Consider the following 19,824-nt stretch of genomic DNA (forward strand, 5'->3'; position numbering starts at 1 on the left):
TAAATGCATCTTTAGAGGTCTGTAACCAAGTTCACATTTGTATTTAAATACCAAGTAATCTTCCAATTTTTATGCATAGTTTTCAGTCACTGTAACGAAAACATGATGTCGCCCTCATGCTGTGAGCCCGGTGCTTTGCTTCCTTGTTTACATCCACAGCTATAAACACAGTCTTATCCAGCCTAGCTTGGAAGCAAATTTCCCATTGTTTTCTGCATTCGCCATGTAGAGAGATTTCTAGCATTTTTCTTCATATTCTCATTCTTTATGCACTGGCCCTTAGTGCCTCAACTTTGCAGGGTCTGACCACACCTCCGCCTACCAGCATCCCATCGCAGATTTATGGTCTCTTCATTTTTAACCCCTCTCAGATTTCAAAAGTTGTAAATAGAAAATTGTGCCAAGGGTATTTATTAAAAGTCATTTCTATGCAGATGCCTTTGCTTTAGCGCTAGTCCATACTCTAGGCATCTTTCCCACTGCTTAAAACCCATCTATCTTTCCAGAAAGAGCTCAGCTAGCCCCAACTTCACCAGAGCCACCCTTGGCAACTAACTCCAGGGAGAGGGATTTTTAGATAGAATTTTCAACTCTCTTCATGGACCAAAAAGAAAAGGACCCTATGTCAACACGATGGCTGGAAAGAGTGGTAAACTGGGCTTCATTAACTTGATCAACAGAAAGTTGAAAAGGGGTGTAGAAGAACAGAGATAAAGGAAAGAAGAGAGAAACAGATGATGATCAGAAAGAATTCAAAGAAAAGGAGAGAAAAAAATATTGAAAAGCAAATACCAGTGAAAGACCATTAAATGTATTAAATTGAAACAGGGCAAACAAACGTGAATGTGGAGAGAAAATAATTAAATTCAGAGTGACTTTGCCTGTGTAGAAACATGGACTGCAGAAATAAAATTCTCCAAATGCACATTTTTATTACCAACAAATACCTACCTTGTACTATGGAATTAAATTCAGTGCGTGTGCGTACACATACACACACACACACACACACACACACACACACACACACACACACTCTTGATCTGCTGCTCTTCTAAACCAGATGCAGTCAACAAGTGTGCCCTAATGGTGAAGAGACTAGCCCCACGTATCCCCTTCCCACACCCGCAAACTCCAGGTCAGGGGTGGTCTCCCACCTCCTTGGTACCAGCTGGGATCAGAGCACACGGCATTAAGTCACCAATCACCACCACCACGAAAACCTCAACCATCACTTTGCAAACATCACTAAGACAGTGGGCCTCGCTCTGGTCTCTCGGCAGCATCCAGCAGTCAAGAAGGCACGGTGTTCCAGGATCCACAGCCTATCTCTGCACACGGCTCTTCCTCGGAAGTTCTCAAGCACTCAGTCTGGATTTACATAAAATGGAAAAGCCCCTGCCCCTTTGTTGCACGGCCATATTTCACCCAGATGGGGTCCCCTGTTAGGGATCATATGTTGCCTATCTGGCAACTACACTGAGCCTTTCTCTCTGTCTCATGAATGATGTTTAAAAATAAATTGTATAAAGATAAAAAGATTTCTATCTTTAAAAATAAAAGAGGTAGTTGTCCCTGCCACGCTGTACTTTGCTGATGCTCTGAAATCCAGCCCACCTTTCAGATTCTATTACAGCCCTTGTGTTTCTGACTCTTCTTTTGACAGAGAAGTGTTTTTCTTAGATTACTTTTTTCGTTGATATCTACTGGTTTCTAAAACACAAGATCTAATTTTAAACTTGATTTTATTCTTTGTCATTTTCTATCAGAGGAGAGAAAAATATGCTCCTGAGGTTCCGGTATTGGAACAAATATCTAAAATCCTATAGTCTCTGAACTCAACACGAACTTCTTTACGTACATGGAATACTTTTAGGGCTAAGCAAAAAACATGCATGCAATTATCTAATTTTTAAGCCAGAAGGATACAGCTGAGCTCACCAGGGACAGACAAGATAGGTCTACCTCCTTTAAGGGTTTGGAGGCCTTCCATAATTTTGCTGCACTTTTCCAATGTAACAAGCTCAAAGGAGGCTCCAGAAAGCAGAAATGACCCTTTATTTACTGTTAGAGTGAAAATTAATGTTGATATGAGACAACAAAACATCCTGAAGTAACTTCTAAACCAACGAATCCATAAATAATGTCCAATATCCTTGAATATGTTTTAACACATTTTTAAAAAAATTTAGACATTCAGTGTAACATCTTAACCCCAAAATCCTGTTCCCTGACCATCCCGTATGAAGGAAAAGGAGCCACAAAAAGTGTTCAAATCAGCAGAGAGAGGAAACCCTACGGAGAGCAGCCCAAGCCAAAACACTGGGTTTTCAGGGAAACTGAGTGGAAAATAATAGAAAGGAAGCAAACTAGAAGGTAGGAGAAGGTGAAGGGGAGCTGTAGGAAAAATGAAAATGAATGAAAACTACAGGTGGAATGACTGTGGGCCCTTTGATTGGTTTCCTGAAAGTCTGCTGGCGACGCAGGCCGGGCGCCAGGGTGGAATGCGCACGCCCACAACATTCTACCGCCGTTGTCAAGTTCATAGACCCCCTCAGAGCCACCTGTAGCACTCTAGAGAAACAATAACGCGAACATCTTTGAACCCTACAGTAGTGTTTAATCAAGATACTGAAACAGGAAACTGGTGAAAAAGACAGCTGTGTCATTCAACACAAAATTACCACCCCAAACTATTTTGCTTCAGTGAAGGCAGCGGAGTCTATTAAATCAAAACTTGTGCGAAACCCAGGTCAAGACATGGTTCTATATCCCGTTTTGTTTCCTTCAGAGATATTCTATTAAGAATAAGGTCATTCTTCGAAGTGTTTAAATGTGGGTATCATTTTAAAATTTTTGATGCTTCTAACTCAATAATTTCACGTGGTCATAAAAATAATCTGTGTTTAAGAGCTCTCCAAGGATTCTGTTCCAAGAGCTGCAATTCCTTTTATTTGGCCTAAAGCCTGGGTGACATTTCCCTGCTAAGGGTCCCCCATGGGTTCCATCTGGATCGTGTGAGTCTCTGGGCAATCTGCGTTTACTTTATGTTGAGTCAGTCCCTAGTTCCAGTGTTGCTGGGTCAGAGATAGAGCCAGATGCCGTTTACTTGGGGGATTGAGACTTCAATATTTCTGACCCTTGTGCCAGAGAGGCTACCTTCTGAGGGAACTCATTCCAAAAAGAGTAAACAAACTCTGGAAAAATGTTCAGCCTCACTGGTAATTAAGGAATTGTAACTCAAGCCAATAAGTTACTACTCTATAGCATGTGTTAGAAATAAAACAGAATATTATTCCCAAGGCTGATGGCACTGTACTTTGGTACAATCTTTATCAAATTGAAGAATATTTTAGTAGTACATAGGAAGAACAGTAAAAATATTTATTCCCTTTGACTCAATCATTCCATCTTTAGGAAAACTTGAAAAGAGTGAGAGAGTAGAAAAGACATATACCCAATTGTTTCCAGCAACTGAAAACAAGAAATGGCCTAAACAGCCAACAATAAAAGATTGGGGGGCTTCCCTGGTGGCGCAGTGGTTGGGAGTCCGCCTGTCAATGCAGGGGACGTGGGTTCGTGCCCCGGTCCGGGAGGATCCCACATGCCGCGGAGTGGGGGGCCCGTGAGCCATGGCCGCTGAGCCTGTGCTCCGCAACGGGAGAGGCCACAGCGGTGAAAGGCCCGCGTACCGCAAAAAAAAAAAAAAAAAAAAAAGATTGGTTATCTAATTATGGTTAGTCCATGGGGACACTGTGATCCCCATTGACCATAATAATTCTACCTCCAGGCCAGTGTGGGCTTGTGAATAGCCACAGGACTTGATTCTGCCTACTAAGATGAGAGGAAAAGTTTCCTTAGGAGTGTTGGGGGAAAGCTATCTCCCGCCTAAGAAAAAGGCACGGGAAGAAACAGCTCATCTTCTGGGCGCTGTGCTGGATGTGGACCCTGGCACGGGTGCCGCCATCTCAGATACACCAGAGGGGAATTCAACACCGAGGTGTGAGCTCCCCAGAGAAATGGAAAAAACGTGGGTCCTTGACAGGATGACAGCACTGAGCTACTGAGTCAATCATCCCAAAGCCTCAGCTTCCATTATATGTGAAAAATCCCATATCTGTGAAATATTAAACTTTCTTGTAACTTAAGCTAGTTTGAGTTCAGGTTTTCTGATTCCTCTGCCAAAGGAATCTAACAGAATCAAAATGAGTTTAATCTTGCATATCCCTCATAACAGTGAAGACTAATGTAAACTTATTTTGTCAATAATCTTAAATAAGACAGTTAAATACACCAAGGTATATCCAATATAATTATAACTGCATAAAAACCATGAATATATCTATATATGTACATTATGAATAGAACTAACAAGAAATAGTTATATCACAGTTAAAGAAATTAAAAGTAAATTATAAAGTACTTTAAAGTTTTTTTAAGTTTTTTTTTTTTGCGGTACGTAGGCCTCTCTCTCACTGCTGTGGCCTCTCCCATTGTGGAGCGCAGGCTCAATGGCCATGGCTCACGGGCCCAGCCGCTCTGCTGCATGTGGGATCCTCCTGGACCGGGGCACGAACCCACGTCCCCTGAATCGGCAGGCGGACTCTCAACCACTGCGCCACCAGGGAAGCCCTAAAGTTTTTAATTAATATTTTAAGCACTGCCTTCTATAATTTTTCTTCACATCGTTTCTCAAGATGGTGAGCTACCAAAGGTTAAGTGGCAAATCTGATTCGTCCCAATTTCAAGTACAATTGCTAGAATATTTTTAGTTTTATATACATCAGGATGAATTCGGTTCTGCTGCAGTAACAGACAAGCCAGCAATCTCAATGCCTTAAAACAACAAAGGGTTGTTTCTTGCTTAGGCTACAAGTCGCCTGGGGTTAGATGGAGTGGTGGCATCTCTGGGCTGATTAGAGTCACTCAGGTGGATGGGGCGGCCACCATTCCAACCGTTGATTGTCACCATGCCAGAGGCTAAAGAAAAAACCATACAAATTGTGTTCTGGATTTTAATGCTTCCGCCACATAACTTCCAACTCACGTTTCATTAGCCAAAATAGGTCACATGGCTTTGCCTAAGTTCAAAGGAAGAGGGAAAGTTTAATTCTCCCATGTGCCCGGAAGCCCCAAATATTGGCAAACAGCCCTAATGACTAACCACAGGGTTACAGCAAACGCATAGTTTCATCAGACGTACAGAAGGTAGACTTTTTTCTAAAACCCCAGAGGTAAGAGAGAGATGAAGCCTCTATGTAGTAAAATTAGTCTAGTGAGACACAAAACATCCCCTCACATGTTTTAAATACATGCTCAACTTCACCCAGCAATTGATTCCGCAGGGTTCATATGGTTGCTAAAACATGTGGTTCAAGTCTCAGCCTATTATAAATGTAGTGGAGACTTTTATATCATTCCTCAAGTGCTACCACGAAAGACCACCAGACAGCAAAGAGATTCATCATCACAGAAGATCTCGCTTGCAAAGTCTGCACGCATCAGCAAAAGCAACCAGAATCTGCCTGATAGGACATACCTAGCACTTCTCTCTACTCCCTGCTATCTTTCTGCATGTGTTTTGGACGTTTTTAACATTTTAGGCTCAGTTCAAACATAAATTCTGAACTGTGAGACCCAGAGTGTACTTATCCTACTTCATTCCTCACCTCGTTTTTCTCTTCTTCCCTTACACTTCATTCTCCTAACCTATACCCGTGACTCCCCAGTAGCACAACTTTTCCCATTGCCGAGTTGTGAACCTTCCACCACTGAACTGCCATTCTTCCTTGGCTACTTTCTCCAACAGCCCATGAAGATCTTTGGGCATCACCAGCTGCTAGAAGTCTAAATTCTCCACCTGAACCGTAGGTTGGTTCCTCCCAGCCACCGGAGGACTATGTCTCTGAGAGCAGTGGGCTAAGAAGGTGGCCAGGACCTGGGCTATGGAGATGGAATAGCAGCTGACTCTGGCGGGACAAGATTGGCTTGACTGCCCCTCATTGGTCCATTTCTCATCATGTTCTACAGAGATAATCTTACCCTTCCCAGAGCACATCAACCAGAAATGTTTAGATGATAGGTATCAGAAACCTTCACTCACCCTGGATTTGTTTTGAAAAAAAGTATTTATTTATTGGCTCATAAAATTTTCAAGAGTAGGGCTTGTTGGTGGCAAAGCTTAATCCAGGGGCTCAAGTGACGTCCTCAGGATGTGGTTTCTTCTGTTTCTCTGCCCTCCTTTCTCCATCCTGGCTTGCTCTTGTGACAGCTTTTCTCTCATGAGTGCAGGACAGATGCCAAGAGCTCTTCGGTTCACATCTAGTTCTCAGCAGACCCAGTGAATGCCTTGAGCTCCACATACTGAGAGGTCAACACACTGACAGGTCACGTGGGCCCCTCAATCAAGGTGTCCATAACTGGCATGGAGGATTAAATATGCAGATTGAATGAGGCCAATCAGGCTTGCCCCTGGCGGTGAGGGCAGGGTCATGTCTCCCCAACCCGCGGCAGTGGGGAGGGGACATATAATGTCCCCCTGTAAGAAATCCAAGGTACTCTTATAGGAAGAAGATTGAAAGGATGCTAACAGCCCAGACATGGGCTCCCAGGCAGCCTTTCTTGGACTCGGCTCCTTGCCTCTGCCCCCTTCAGAACTGGCCTTTCTTTTGTTTCACTCTGGACGGTTAGGGGGAGATGGCCTTAGTGTTCAGTAACAGTGAAGGCGTGTTGAAATGGGGGCACGTCCATCAACAGAGGAATGGCTAAAGAAGATGCGGTACATATGTACAATGGAATTTACTCAGCCATAAAAAAGAATGAAATAATGCCATTTGCAGCAACATGGATGCAACTACAGATGTCATACTGAGTGAAGTAAGTCAGACAGAGAAAGACAAATACCACACGGTATCACTTATATGTGGAATCTAAAAAAAGGGTACAAATGAACTTATCCACAGAACAGAAATAGAGGTACAGATGTAGAAAACAAATTTATGGTTACCAGCGGGTAAGGGGGAAAGGGAGGGATAAATGGGGAGACTGGGATTGACATATACACACTACTATATATAGAATAGATAACTAATAAGGACCTACTGTATAGCACAGGGAACTCTACTCAGTACTCTGTAATGGCCTATATGGGAAAAGAATCTAAAAAAGAGTGGGTATGTGTATAACTGATTCAGTTTGCTGTACAGCAGAAACTAACACAACATTGTAAATCAACTATACTCCAATAAAAATTTAAAAAAAAGAAATGGGGGCAGTGAACACAGATGAGACAGGAGGCGCTGTCTGCTCTGCAGCCAGGGGAGGGGTGGGGTATGGGGCTTGGGAATGGGGGAGACTTGGAGAAATGAGACAGGAGCTCTGAATCACAGCGGTGAGGAATAAACTAGTGACTCAACAACATTTGGGTTTTTTAATTTGCCCAGAAGAGCTGACTAACTAACTTAAGTTGTACAGACTGCCCCTCCAGAAGCGCGCTGGAACTAAGTGTCAAGGCAATGCGACAGAAAACTAGAGCAAAGCTCACAGAATACAAACGAAGTGGACTTGTATTTATTTGGGTTCCTCAGGGCTCTCAGGAACCATTCAATCCCTCGAGGGCCAGGACCTTGTCTTCCACTCCCCTTTCACTCCCCTCATGTTTGGCAAAATGTCCTGGAGCCCAGGGGACCCAGACTCAACCAAGGGTGGGGGACAAACCCTCCAAAAGAAAGAAATGATCAACGGATGAACAGAATTCCTTCCTCCAGAGAGAATCATTCATTTCCACACACTTTCAGATCGTATAAAAGGTAATGTGGCATGATTACAAATGGAATTATAAATGCCTGCCTTATCCCAAAATAAAGCTGGGGCAGAAAATATTCTCTCACTTCTTACGCAAAGAAGTAGGCCATTTGGGAGGAAGCTGGACCCACTGCTGAAACAGTCTTCAAAGGCACAAGCCTCTGAATGGTCGTTTCTCAAAGGAAAGGCAGAGACAGAATGAACCCTTGCTAAGCGGGTGGGAGGCCATCCTGGACTTCTCCGTCCTGCTAAGACGCAGACCCCGGCTGGAGAGTAGAGCGAGCTGTGGCCATGCGCTCTGTGCTGCCACCTAGTGGATATAATTGGTAACTACAAAGGCTTGGGAAGGGCCAGGAAAGGAAAACTTCCTGCTTCCCGATTTAAAAAAAGAAAAAGAAAACATGTCCTGTCCAGAGTATCTGTAGAGCAGCAGCAACCAGCCTCCTGACAGCTGCAAACACATCCCTTATTAGTCCACCCTGTAGGCCTGAGAGGCCCAGCGACGCTTCTCATGCTGAGCGCTGGAGAAACAGCCGGCGCTGCAGGCAGCAGAAGGCAGGTGAATCCTGGGCCCTTCTGGGACATATCCTTTGCTGTGGTTCCAGTCCTGGCAGCGGACTCTTTCTCTTCCTGGTCTGGGCTTTGCTATGCGGCAGCCCTTTTCAGTCTAGGACTGAAACCATTGGTGATGAAACCATCAGTGACCAGTCAGTAGGCAAAACACATGCTCGTCCACTTTGGGGGAAGAGATGTGACAAGTTAATGAGATGCAGCCGCAGCCTCTTCCCGGTCGCACCTCACGCGTGCACACAGGCAGGCCGGCGCTCACAGGAGGTCCGCGCAGCCGCAGTGTGCCCGGTGCCGGCTGACTCTAATCAAGGCAGGCATCGGCTCGCGTGGGAGACCTGCTTCTGGTTCCACGTCCAGGTGGGATCTCTCTCCTGTGCTTCGCTTCTCTGGTGAAGAACCGCCAAGGCAAAGTGGCTCACAGACTCCGTTCTTAGTCACCAGCCAAATATCAGCTTAGAGATGGCCCGTTCTTGATGCCAGGGCCACCTTACCGCTGCAGCCCTGTTCCCTCTCTAGGTGTATATAGTAGAGGAAGAGCAGAACAGACCTCTGCAACCCGTCATTTGGCATCTCACGAAGAAGGAGTAACAGATGGTTAGAAGCCTGGAACCATGGTTACTCGAATTTCGGACAGGATCTTTAGACATGTTTTCCCTGCTGAACAGAAATGTTCTATCACTTAATTAAATAATTTCATGAAGACAGCTTTGAGACGGACAAGGAAGAAGAAGGCCCTGTGAATTCCACAGAATGTTGCCAAAGGCAGTGCAACTATCTATTGTTTTAAGAAATAACTGACTTTTAAAAACCTCCATATGATTTATAAATCAAAATCATTTCTCCCTCGAGAACAATCCAGAAAGAGTAAAACATTCAAAGCACCAAACTTTCAAAAGACCTGTTGGATTCAGGGTTCTATCCAAGAAAATAACTCCCTGGATTACTTAAATGGCCGTGCAGCTCTTGGAAACTCAGATGAAAGACACCATCAAAGTACAGAGTGCTATTAATAACCCTTGGTGTCCAGCCATCTCCTTCCCCTTCTCTTTGGGCAAGCATCTGCCTGGTTCTATTTTGCTATTTGATTTCATTATGTAGTTTTCCGACATCTGCTCCCAGGCTCTCTGAGACAACAGTGAATTCCGCTCAGAGACGAAATCGCACAAGAAAGGGAAGGAAGACCTCGTCAGCGTGCCGCATCTCATCCCTCAGGTCCCTCTGCCCTGCTTGCCATGGGGGCGGGGCAAGGGGCTGGTTCACCCTCCACAGCCAGCACCTGCCTCGCTCCTCCAAGGGCTGTTCTCAGACTCCGCCCTTGGGAGCCTGGGAATTGAAGCCCTTCCCACTTCAGGCAGCCCGGATCCAAAGATGGGCAGGTAGGAGAGAACAAGTATTCCAGCTCCCCGGCCCCTGATGGAGACCAGTCTGGGGGCGGGGTGGGGGGGGGGGGTAAACTATGTTATCTCCAGAGCTTCCCTGCAGGACACAGCCAAAGTTTTAAAATGTCCACAAATTCTTTGACCCTCCTCCCTTCAAGCGAGCCTAGTGCTCGCTTCGGCAGCACATATACTAAAATTGGAACGATACAGAGAAGATTAGCATGGCCCCTGCGCAAGGATGACACGCAAATTCGTGAAGCATTCCATATTTTTGAGAGACCCGCATACCGCAAAAAAAAAAAAAAAAAAAAAAAAAGGTGGAGCCTAATTCCCTTCCCCTTAAATAAAGGCCAGCCCAGGGCTTCCCTGGTGGCGCAGTGGTTGAGAGTCCGCCTACCGATGCAGGGGACACGGGTTCGTGCCCCGGTCCGGGAGGATCCCACATGCCGCGGAGCGGCTGGGCCCGTGAGCCATGGCCGCTGAGCCTGCGCGTCCGGAGCCTGTGCTCCGCAGCGGGAGAGGCCACAACAGTGAGAGGCCCGCGTACCACAAAAAAAATAAAAATAAAAAATAAAATAAAGGCCAGCCTGAGTGCTTCTGCAGAACAGAAGATGGGGGAAACGATGTTCGTCGTGGTCCCAGGCTAGGTCATGAAATGGATAGCTTCTGCCTGGCTTTCTCTCTTGGGCTACACACCTGGGGACTCACACAGCAGGACACTCAAGCAGTCCTGGGAGAGGCCCATGTGGAGAGGAACTGAGGCCTCCCACCAACAGCCAGCACCAGCTCTCCAGCCTGGTGAGTGAGCTGCTTTGCAAATGATCCTCCCGCCCCAGGTAAACCTGCCGAGATCTTGACTGATACTGTGGCTACAACCACAAGGACACACCAGCCGGCACTGCCCAGCCAACCTGACCCACTTAAACTCTGAGAGGTGATAAAAGTTTATTGTTGTTTGGGGCAATTTGTTACACAGAAATATAGAAGGAATAGGGCTTCCCTCCTTGGGACTTGGCCCAATACTACACCACTGCCTGCCCTCTCTCCCTAATCATGAATTCATGCTTTCCCATCCCCCTACAGGCTTTCCCTGGGAATGCTTCCTAATACAGTTGAGCCTGCACAGTGCGAGGTTGGGGTGCGGGCCCTCTGCACAGTTGAAAATCAGAGTATCAGAAAATCAGAAAATCATAGTCAGCCCTCCATATATGCGATTCCTCCATATCTGGGAATCCTCCATTTCCATGGTTCCTCCGTATCTGTGGTTTCCACATCCAGGGAATCAAGCAACTGGGGATCGTGTAGGGCTGTGGTATTTACTATTGAAAAAAATCCACATGTAAGTGGACCCTACAGTTCAAACCCACGTGTTTTGAGGGTCAAGGAAAATCCCTTTCATAAGAACCCTTGTCTCAGAACTGAATTCCCCTCTGGGAACTGGTTAAAACTTCTCATAAAATAATTCTAATTCAGGGTCCTTTTTCCCAGCCCATTTTCTCTTCCACCCCAAGAGTCCTCTTTTCTTATCTGGTTTTGCCTCTTTCCATAGTAACTATCCTCACTCCCTTCCTTCACCCCCTGCATCATTGCAACGCCCCTTCCTCAGCTAATGGACCACAGGAGGGCAGGAGGCTGATGTGATAAAACCAAACCGAAAGGGAGAAGGCCCTTCCTGCCCGTCAGCCAGCTACGTGAGCCTTTAGCCGCCTTGGCAATGCGTCCCTACTCTGCTCTTGCATCCTCTGGGTGACCATGGGAACCACAGGTCTGCCAGTGGGATGGAGGGTCTCCCTGCTGCCCAGCTGAGACTCAGGGGGTGGGAGAAGCCTCCTGAGCTCTGGCCGTGTGTGAGGCAAGCAGAAGTGTGTGTTCCCTGGGCATTTTGCAAGGCACACTTTGGAACCAATGTCAATTCCTTTTTCTAAGTAAACTTAAAGGGAGGGGGGGCATAGGTTCTACAAACTCCTAGCTCTGTCAGTCTCTCCCAGAGAAGGAAAAAATGAAAACAAGTAGTCTTGGGATGTTTCCCACATGGAAACTCACAGACTAGGGAAGCAATCCCACTATGACATAGACTGTGCTGAATGGTCGGACACGGCAGGGGACAAACAAGAATAAAACTCCCACTGACGATCCACACAAAGGTTGTCTGAGTGGGAACGTGATTCCTCCAGATATGTTTCATGGGGGAGATTTTATTTCAAGCTAAGCCAGTTTTTAAACCCCTGAAATATCTGAAAAATGAACTGATTTGAATTCATTCCTTTGTAGTGTATGATCATTTGCCTGCACTCTGTCTAGGCTTATTTTTCTACTATGAGTGAAGAAATAAATAATCTGCTAAGTGCATTCATAGGCTAGAAAGTTGGTGGGGAACGTAGCTGATCTTCTTATAAGAAAAATCTTTCAAGAAATTTTAGCACGTTTATACTTTACCTGTAAAATGCAGCTTCAGGAGGAAACAAACTTCAAGAAAAACACTCAAGAATTTTCCAAGCCAATATACTTGTTTTCAGTAAATTTGCACCCTTTGAACAAAATTTTTTTTTCTCAAGGCGAGAGTATTAGTTTGCTAGAGCTGTTATAACAAAGTACCCGAGACTGGGTGGCTTAAACAACAGGAATTTACTTCTCACCGTCTGGAGGCTGGAAGTCCCAAGCTGTCAGCAGATATAGTTTCTTCCCAGGCCTCTCACCCTGGCTGGTAGATGGCCTTTCCCTGTGTCTTCACAAGGTCTTCCCTCTGTGCATGTCTGTATCTGAACCTCGTCTTCCTGTAAAGACACCAGTCATATTGGATTAGAGCCCATCCCACCAACCTCATTTAACCTTAATTACTCCTTTAAAGACCTATGTCCAAATACAGTCATATTATGAGGTACTAGGCGTATTTCAACATATGATTTTGAACAGACACAAGTCAGCCAATACCAGAGAGTTTATTAATTCCGTCTAGATTTTGCTCTATAATAGTTCCCTGAAAATAACATTTTGCTAGGTATTAACATTTTTTTTAACATTTTTTAAGAACAGGGTAAAACAAGCCCAGTGGGAGTCATACTTGTAATAGAGACAAGAGAAGAAACATGGTGTGTAGAAAATCATATGTCTTTATAATCTCTTGGGGGGAAGGGTGGCAGGGAAGCAAAATCCTGGTCTGAAAAGACCTCTGGAAATAATGCGTCCAGTTATATCCTCGGGGTTTGTTCTGACTTCCAACTTGCACCAAGCCCTAGGGGGCGGTGTTGAGCCTTCTCCGTCACTCTTCTTCCTCACAATGTGTTTGTAGATCCACTAAACACTAAACGTGGACCCGCCAGACTGACCCTGGCCACTGCTGGCAGGATGGCTGTCTGGCTGCATCACAGCCCACCTTCACGACAGAGAGGATACGCCAACTGTTCCCAGGGTACCGTTTGCACTGACAACCATGCCCATTTACCATGACAGGCAGGGCAGACCTTGAGAAAAGCTGGCCCGGGGCGAAGTTTAGAAGTCGGCTGAACTTTCCTCAACAGTTTACCAACTCCAAGGACTGAGCTGAATATGTAGTCCCTCAATGAAGAGAAAATATTTCCAACCCTACTGAGAGATTCTACGTGCATCGCCTCACCACATCCCATCCTTCAACCCCTCAGAACCAAGGAGGGAAAGCTGCAGACACCTAGGACAGCAGCAGTTTCCTTTGGTGAAGACATGATGGAAACGCTGGGAGTTTCACCAGTTTTATTCATCTGAGAAATGTACTCAGATGCGTCATTATGTTCCCAGATCCACAGCTGATATCCAGACGAAGGAATGTGTAAAGTTGTATAGTGGGAGCTGAAAATATCCAGACTTGTGAAAAACACAGAACAGGAAGCCTGAACTCCCCCTGGAGACGATGAGAGAGATAGTAAAAACTTGGATTTTCACACACGCACGCGCACACAGAGAAAATCCTGCCCAGAGAGGGAATGTCACCGATGGGATGAGAACTATGGGGTTTGAAGAGTCCCTGGTGATAGGAGGGGGCCAGATACCAGCTGATCCACACTGCCAAACAAGCAGGCTGTGTAGGAGGCTTTGACCCAATGAATCAAGAAGAGGCCTGGCTGGAGAAAGTCCTTTAGGAGATGGGGGACATATGAGTGCTTTGAACTCAAGGGATCAGGAATTTTTTTTCACAAGCTTTAAAAAATAAACAAGATGAAAGAAATCATACAGTAAGGTGCTAGGCTCTTATTGTTTCTGGGCTTGAGTCCTAAAAATCAGGGCCAAAGGGAAGAATTAAGTGTGGTTTAACACACACACACACACACACACACACATACGCACGGATTTTGTTAATGTATATAATTATGTCTGCAGAGAATTTTTCCAGTGCAGGTTGCCTTCAGTGAGAAAGCAGAGACTCTTTAAGTTATCCTCCAGGGAAGGGACTGAAGGAGGCAGAAGTTTAGTTGGAAGCATCACAGGTGACACCAGTCCACCCGTTTGCTCAGAAGAAAAGGTAATTGAAGTGGTCCTCCTTCATTGGATTTAAACCTCTGATCAAAAGGCTTCTCACTACTTCGATTCTTTCTTTGCTTGACCTTTATCATCTGTAATGTTGTTCTGTCTTTAAAGGGGATGTAAGGTTTTAACAGTCATCTCTGTGCGTGCAATATATATTTTACTGCTCAATTTTTTCATGTGAATTGTGATTTTAAAAAAGCCTGGGGCTTCCCTGCTGGCACAGTGGTTGAGAGTCCGCCTGCCGATGCAGGGGACACGGGTTCGTGCCCCGGTCCGGGAAGATCCCACATGCCGCGGAGCGGCTGGGCCCGTGAGCCATGGCCGCTGAGCCTGTGCGTCCGGAGCCTGTGCTCCGCCGCGGGAGAGGCCACAACAGTGAGAGGCTTGCGTACCGCAAAAAAAAAGGCTGGATTCATTTAACCTCATTATCAGGACATGCTGACTTCAGAGTACATGGATCCCTGTTCCAACAGGCTTCATCATGCTTTGGTGGCTGAGGAAAACCTCCTTCCTTGACCAGTTGTGACTAAATCTGGCTCAAAGAGTCATGAAGACTTCACATGTGGCTACACGTTAGCAGAATAAAATATGATCTAATCTTAAATCCTTAACAAGTATTTTCCACAGAAGAACAAGGGAGGGAAGAAACTGATTATTTTGCCTGTTTGCTTAAGTTCTTATTATCTTTATGTGTTTTCCATTCATTATCTTGTTTAATCCTCACAGGAACTGGGGCAGGAGTATTTTTAGATGAGTTTCTCTAGATGCTCAGAGAGGTTAATTCATCTATTCATCATCACACAGCCAGTCAGTTGGACCCCAAAGCCTAAACTCTTTCCTTTTCAGTGTTTGGAGATGCGAGAGATTTGTCAGCCCACCAGCCATCGAGTATGATTCCTGCAATGAACATGACATTCTGGTCATAACCAGTCATGATACAGTCCTTGTTTATTCAGAACTCTAATGTCTAGAGAAGAAGAAAGTGCGTCTATGGTCAGGGTCTGATTAAACAGATGCTGACTCAGTGAAAATGGATGGAATTTTTGTAGATGTCTACTGCCCTGGATGTAAAACATTCTATGACACTTTGACATCAATGTCCTGGGTTGAAAGTTCCCAGCTCCTTTGTCTCTCGTCTCTGTTCTCTCATTCCACATCTACAGCTGAACAAGTAGCCAACTGGCACTCATCTGTGATACTGCCTTGGGGCAGGACCTGCTTAGTGATGACAGCACCGTCTTCTGGGCACCAGCAGAGGCAAACAGACTCCCAGGGGAGTGACATGCCTGCATGTCATCCTTACTACTCCCCGGCAGCATCCAGCTTTGCAATGGCAGCCTGCGCCCCTTAAGTTCAGACCAAAGCAGTGCCTGCTCTCATTCATAAAAGGGCAGTGTCCTTATTGGCTGAGAGACAGAGGGTGTTTATCCTTTTCACATCATCATAACATACCTAAAGAGTCTAGTTCACACACACACACACACACACACACACACTCTTCTTGCTAGGACACACTTCGATAATCTTACTTCAGTGACATTTTCATTACTGACAAGTTCTGGAGCTCTTAGGTGAGCAGCGACTATATAACTGGCAGCCTTGCTCACGTATGCAATGTCCTCTGTACCAAGTTCCTTGTGGATTTAATTCAAGGGTCAGGATGACCAGTACATTTAGAGCAGATAGAGCTCTGCACACATCGGGAATGAGCCCCCAGTGGTTGGAAAAACTGAATCTGCTGGGTAATGATAAGACTCGTCAGATTTCCAGGTGACAACTCAAAGTAGCTAAGCTTCCCAATTCCGCAAAATTAGCTATAAATCAGGCAAGAACCCACCTGTCCCAAAGACCGAGCCCTGGCAACTCAATGGAAACCACCACAGTGATTGCAGTTTTTTAGAAATTTAAGACCCAGATCAAATTCAGAAGGGTGAGAATTACACCCAATAGGAACTAAAAGAAAAAAACAGTCTGAGTTTTTTATTCTGTTCTTGCCAAAGAAAGTTTCCATCTCGCGTTCTCTCCCATCACAAAATGATTTTTCTAATTTTAAGTGTTGATGGAGCTATTGATGGAGAAAGGACACATGGGCCAATGAATTAAGCATCCCAAACCCATCCCTAGACCTGTACTCACGCCACCAATGAAAACAGCGACGGACCCGCCGTCCACCTGTCCACAAAGGAGCAACCCCAAATATTTCTAAAATCAAGAATGCATCCACAGCAATGCAATGCAGTAGCATCCTGCTGGCCATTTATGGACAAGTTGGCGTGTTCTCCGGTGGCGGGGCCACTTTCAGATCCTTAATTTGTAGATACGCATTTTCCACACCACTAGAGCTTCAAACGGGCAGCTCCTACACCCTTTCCACATAAAACCCTAACCACTAACATGCCTCACAAAGGCCCCCTAAAATAAGAATCGACTTGAATACATAGTGAACTTAATTGCTCATACTCCCTGGCAAATCAGATCCACTATTAACAGTCTAATAACGGGTATGCATACAGGCGCCCCAGCGCGACCAGATGCGCGTGTAAAATAAATAAATAAAGTCGAACTGCCACGCTAAATAAAGTTGTCCTGCCACCTCAGGTTACCATCTGTTTCGAGTTTGCCTCAACAGTTTTCCCTCAGCTTGTTTTCTCAGCTCCGAACAGCTCCAGCTGGTGGGCCTTACAATGCAACGTGGACAGACCCACGAGCGCTTGGGTTACCTCTAGCTTTCCGTGAGCCCAGATTTGGATGTGACCTCCACGCACAAGATCCCTGCCATCCTGCAACTTTCTGGTCCCACATTCCCTCAGTTTAAAAAGGGCGGTGGGTTGCAGGCAGGGAGGGGGGCAAGAAAGGATGAGGAATAAGAAAAATTCAAGCGTGCTCCTGTGGGGAGGGCTGCTAATAATGGACAAGTGTGAGATGTGGCAATAAATTATTGTCCAGATGAAGGGCAAACAATTACAAATTAGAAACATTTATTCACACTCAGTGCATTAATGAAAACTTTAAAAAAAAAAAGAGAGAGAGAAAGAAAGAAAACTAAACTGTGTGTACTGTGTGGAAAAAAATAATGGCCCGGCAGGCCCACTTTTTATTAACAACTCATCAGTAAGCAGGTTGTAATTCATAACAAAGAATTCACCCCGAGGAACACCACATGACTGTGAGTTTCCTAAGAAAATACATATGTTGTTCCACTTGGTTTCCTTTCAATAAAATCCACCAGTTAGCACTTCATTTTCAAGCTGTTCTGACAAATCAGGTGAGTTAGCTCTGTAGAAAAAACAGAAGCCAATTTTTCAGCTGAGAATTGTAGGGAATTTTTTTTTAATAACTTAGATAAATTTCCCCAATGGCAAGGAAGCCACGATAAAGGCTATGAAATGAGTTCGTTGGGAACAGCTTGAAAGAAGGTCCGTTTTAATGCACTTCATTAATTTTTCCTGAGGAAATATTTAAGGATATATCTCTTGCTGCTAAGGTATGTGTCTGAAGGGAGGAGGGAAAAAATTGTGTGATTTCTGTGTTTTTTAATCCCTTAAAACGTGATTAAAGATTTTTGGAGAGCACTCAGCAGCTCCACAGAATACAAGACGTTAAAAGAGTAGCAGCAAGGGCTTCCTGCCACCAAACTGTTACTGAAATAAACACAAATGCCTCCGCTCTCTGCACTGCGGCCACCACCCATGCCATGTGATCTCCCCACGCCTCCTCAAACACCAGGTAAACTAGACCATTGGCTGTTCCCAGCAGAGAATGAGGAATTTCCAGCGTTTCATCTCTGGGCAATGACCTCCTTCCTGCCTGATCTCCTTCCCATCTTCCAAAGTTGCCTTCAACCTTTGAAACCTACTTTATTTCCAGCCTCCTCCAATGCAGTCTCCACTGATCACCCTGAGTAAATGAACAGAGCCTCATCTCTCTCTCCGAATCCCCACAACACAATGTTTATTCCTCTGAGGTTCTGCCTTGAAGAAAGTCCCATGTGAAAGAGCTCTTGGAGAATTCCACTTTATGAGAAGGTTGCACGGCCCGTGTGTGTGGCAGAGGTGCTAACCTGACCAAGTATTGCATTTCTTGGCCCCTTATAGTCTGGCACGGTCATATGACTCATCCTGGCCAATGAGCTGTGAGCAGAAGTGACATGTTCTCTACTCACTCTCGTCCTCCCTCCTACAGCCAACACAGAGGCCTTGGGTTGAAGTAATCAACGAGATGAAGGTGGCCTGGACCCTGCAGTCACAATGGTGCCTTGTCCTGGAGAGCTTCTTTACCTGCAGTCTAGTCATGGGATGAGAAATAAGTACCTGTTGTGATGGATGCCTCTGAGATTTGGAGCCAGCATGACCTGGCCTATCCTGATCAATTCAGGGTGGACTTAATATTTGATATTGAGAATTATGTACTTGGACAGGTTTCACTCTTCACTTTGGATGCCAGGAAACTCAGAACTCGAAGCTCTAGGTTGACCTCCAGGGTCGCCATTCATGTTATTCCCCCTTCTTACATGTGATCAGGATTTTTTTAATTTAATAATGTCCTAATTTAAATGTAACATCATCTTATTGTGGAGGCACTTGTGAGCAGCTTCACATACATTCTGTAGGATGAAGCATTGCATATAAATACATACATACACAAAGAAAGAGAATTAATATGGTTGTTAGTGTCTGTGCTTGTCTTACTTTCAGTACTAGACTGTAAACTGCTCCAGGGAAGCACCTGAAAGCCCCCCATCTTCCCATCCCTCAGAGTTGCTAACATAGTGCTTTGTCTAATAAATATTTTTGAGTGAAATAAACTCTGAGGAGCCTGAAGATGAAGACAATAAAAACACCACAGGTCACTTTGTCTGGTTGCACAGTTGGTGCACTGCACAAAGGTACCTGCTGAGGGGACAAGCAGCTCAAGTAGGGGCTGAAATCCAGCCTATATGCTGCCAAGCCTTACACCTTGGCCTGGAGGAGAGAGTCCTTTATGTAATTTTATCACCGGAAAGGACATCATTTTGTACTTTATTCACCTAGAGGGAGCATCCTTTTATAATTTGTAGAGCTAGCACCGCTAGCTTGTACCCACTGAGAACACAAAGACGCCTAATTATGGAATTTAAAAATATAGCAAGAAGCATTGATCATAGAAGTAAAATAAAAAGTGGGAAAACACACCAAAATACAGACAGAGCTACCCAAAAGAAGTATGTATCACTGAACAAAAGAATATATAGAATATATAATATTTTTAGTTAAACTCAGTGTCAAAGGTCTGTAAAAACAAAGTGTACTGTTCTGGGAAATGATAATACCAGAAAACCTGTATTTGTCCCCATGTGTTTAATGCATCAAAATTTCTATTATTTGGCTTCATTAAATATTAGCACCTTTGAAACTCATCCTCCCCACATCCTACCTTCCCCTTCGATGTACGAGTAACACGCTGTGTGCTGCTGAACTACAAGTGCATGGCTGCAGAGGATGGCCACGGAAGGGAAGACTCCAGAGGGTGGAATTTTCGGTCCAGAAACTTCCCATACAACACAGGTGACATACTGCACCTGGACACCCTAGCACTG

General features: G+C 45.0%; 1 protein-coding gene across 17 annotated transcripts in view; it reads right to left on the reverse strand.

Annotated features, from left to right (window-relative positions):
- LOC307195083 (uncharacterized protein) overlaps window positions 1-19,824 on the reverse strand; it is a 457,748-nt gene that overhangs the window by 79,787 nt on the left and 358,137 nt on the right. For 15 of the 17 annotated variants that reach the window (XR_013830716.1, XM_079938788.1, XM_079938799.1 and 12 more), the window contains one exon: window positions 12,389-12,526. The gene's annotated coding sequence lies outside the window, so the exon portion shown is untranslated. Of the gene's footprint in view, window positions 1-12,381; window positions 12,527-19,824 lie in introns of all 17 variants that reach the window. The other 2 variants (XM_079938800.1, XM_079938791.1) reach the window with 2 other exon arrangements.

The sequence above is a fragment of the Stenella coeruleoalba genome, assembly GCF_951394435.1.
Source record: "Stenella coeruleoalba genome assembly, chromosome: 12".
NCBI lineage: Eukaryota > Metazoa > Chordata > Mammalia > Artiodactyla > Delphinidae > Stenella > Stenella coeruleoalba.